Here is a 3,186-nt window from a genome sequence, read left to right on the forward strand (position 1 = left end):
ACACAGAGCATGGCGTGGGGCTCGAACCCACGAACCACAAGATCATGACCTGAGCTGAAGTTAGAGGTTTAACAGACTGAACCACCCAGGCGCCCCAGATTTCATTTGGATCTTCAAGCCACGCATGAGGCTACAATCTCCACAGATGCCAGGTTTGGGAACATGTAGATTTTATGGAACAGCACTAAAGCAATTTTCCTGTGATTATTCATCAGCTGCCATTCCTGAAAATTGTAATTGCAGTGAAATAGAATGTTCTCAAATCATGATGAGGGGAGGCAATGTTCTGTGATCTGGAGCATGCAATGCCAGCGAGAAATGCAGCATATAATCTGAATATCTTGAATATAAAATGAAAATATTGCTAGGGCGCATGAGGCCAACATTCTTCAGTTATTCAAAAACAGTTTACAATATTTTGGTCCTTTGAACACCAATGGTCACATTCTGATGGGATCCCATGTAATCTTCCGTGTGTTCTAGTTTGCATATTTGATTATGACATTCCCACCACTATGGAAACAATCATGCTTATGTGCATTTAAAAAGCACTCTTAACAATGAACTCTTTCTTTTCCCCATAAATGCACAACAACAGCCCAAGCTGAAAAACAGGGATGGGTCTCTGTGTGATGTTTGAATGTCTTCGTTCCATTCACAGCGTTAGTGCTACGGTTATCTGTTAGTTTGGTATTGTTACATGACAAACGACCCCAAACCATAGTAGTTGAAGCCAGCCAACATTTATTATGTCACCACTTCTGGGGAGCAGGAATTCAACAGCATCTCAGCTGGGTGATGGCTCTCGGGCTCTTTTGGGCTTGCGGTCAAGCTGTTGACCAGCAGCAGTCACCTGAGCATGTGAGCGGGGCTGGAAGAACCAACTTGCAGGCTCCCCCACGGGGTTATTGGCATGCCCCTGTTCCAGTGGGCTGATGGCTTCAGGTCCTCCACAGGACTAACCAAAACACAACAGTTTGTTTCCTTTAGAACAAGCCATCTTTGAGACCCTTCTTGCCATTCTTTTGGATATATACCCAGAAGTGGAATCGTCGTACTCTGTCGTGGGGGTCCCACCATCTTACAATCTCGTCAACAGTACACCAGGGTCTCAATCACTCACATTTTCACCAATACTTGTTTTCTTTTTTCTTTCCTTTCCTTTCCTTTCCTTTCCTTTCCTTTCCTTTCCTTTCCTTTCCTTTCCTTTCCTTTCCTTTCCTTTCCTTTCCTTCAGCCATCGTAATGGGTATGAAGCAGTTGTATCTCATTGGGGTTGTTGATGTGCATTTCTCTAATGATGAGTGACGTTGAGCATCTTTTCATACGCTTGTTGGCCATTTGTAGAAATGTCTGTTCCAGAATTTTGGCCGTTTTTAAATCATGTTATTTGTGAGTTGTTATTGAGTTGTAGGGGTTCTGTGCTCTAATTATTCACCCTTTATCAGGTAGATGATCTACAAAGATTTTCTCCCATCCCACACGTTGCGTTTTTAGGTTTTTTTGTTAACTTTTGAGTTAGTTTTTGTTGATGACATCCTTTGATACACAAACTTTGTTTGCTTGTCGATGTCTGGTCTTATTTGTTGCTCTTAGAAAATCTCATTTTTGACTGGACTCAGACCTGGAGGTAGTTCTCAAGAGATGAGGGGCGCCTGGGTGGTTCGGTCGGTTGAGCATCCAACGTCGACTCAGGTCACAGGCTCACGGTTCGTGGGTTCGAGCCCCGTGTTGGGCCTGTGTGCTGACAGCTCAGAGCCTGGAGCCTGCTTCGGACTCTCACTCTGTCTCTCAAAAATGAATGAATGTTAAAAAACATTAAAAAAAAAAAAAAAAAGAAGTTCCCAAGACACAGAGGACAGTCTCCGTCTCTTGGCAATCTGTTCCTGGCGGTTTTCTTTGGCCTCCTTCATTCTCTTGGCCAAAAGTTTAGCGTGCTCTGCAGTCTCTTCCTTATTTTTCTTAGCATGCTATTTCTTCAGAGTGATACACCGACGTGTCTGTTGGAAGACACGTGGAGGAAAGAGATGCTGAATCTCGGGCGCTTTGGTTCTAGGTTTCTTCCCTTCTTTGTTTAGGGGCTTTTTCACAACATATCGGCAGACACCATCTTCTTTAGAGAGACTGAAAAGTTTGCGGATTCCACTAGCTCTTTGGGGCCCCAGGCGACGAGGCACGGTAGTACTAGTGAGTCCAAGAATATCCTTCTCCCCCGCTTTTTTTCTTTTTTTCACAATGACCAAGTTGAGAACACTGAGATCGGCATCCCCAATGCATCCCTGGGCAGATTTGTGCTTTCTTTCTCCAGTCCTCCTTGGTCTGGACTGGGGATGCCCCGACTCAGGTGCAGGCAGACACGGCCACAGGTCAAGACACCCTGCTTCGTGGGGAAGCCTTATTTGTCATCGTCACCACTGATTCGGACCATGTAACCCTTCCATTTTGTACTCAGAGCATCCACAGCAACTTCTGTAGCCATATGCTTCTCATCAAAGGTACGAAGTTTGCGTTCATCATTCACTCCAATGAGTTTCTGGCAACCGGTAGCTGGGAAGGAGATGTTCAGCTTCATCCTAAAGCTGCCTACCGCCTCCAAGGCGCCATGAGAAAGAGCAATACACAAAGTTTGAGAGAATCCCATTTGTCTGTTATGACTTTTGTTTTCTGTACTTTTGGTGTCATTTCCAAGCAATCATTGTCAAATCCAAAGTCACAAAGCTCTTCCTTTATGTTTTTGTTGGGGAGGAAGACGGTCCTCTGCCCTCCCAGGTCTTCTAGCTGGGCTTAGAATCAAATTGATATGAGACAGATTAACGGGAGAAGCTCAGATTTAATAGCATAGGTACAGGGAGTCCACAGGGACGGGAGATTCCGAAGACAATGAGGCAACACGAAGCTCATATGAGCTAAGGAAAAACATGGGGGCCTGAGGACACGAAGGGAAGAAAGCTCATTAGCAAGAAGGTGAAAGATGTTTGGCAAAATAAGGTTGCCCTATTGTGCATATGAGTCTCTTAGGTAAAGGGGAGTCGGTTAATAGCTGTCTTCCTGGTATGGGCTCTCCTTTCCAAGGGCAGCGTGGGCAGTTATGGGGGAGGCAGAGAGCTTTTCCTGCGTCTGCTGGGTTTCGATTACTTTTAAGTCAAAATAATCTTTAGGCCAAAGTGGCACATTTTGGGGCATCTC

The 3,186-nt window shown here is 45.0% G+C and overlaps 1 pseudogene; it reads right to left on the reverse strand.

Moving 5' to 3' along the window:
* Positions 1 to 1,602: 1,602 nt before the first annotated feature.
* LOC115507314 lies at positions 1,603 to 2,597 on the reverse strand (annotated as a pseudogene).
* Between the last annotated feature and the right edge of the window lie 589 nt (positions 2,598 to 3,186).

This window comes from Lynx canadensis, chromosome X, assembly GCF_007474595.2.
Source record: "Lynx canadensis isolate LIC74 chromosome X, mLynCan4.pri.v2, whole genome shotgun sequence".
NCBI classification, from domain to species: Eukaryota; Metazoa; Chordata; class Mammalia; order Carnivora; family Felidae; genus Lynx; species Lynx canadensis.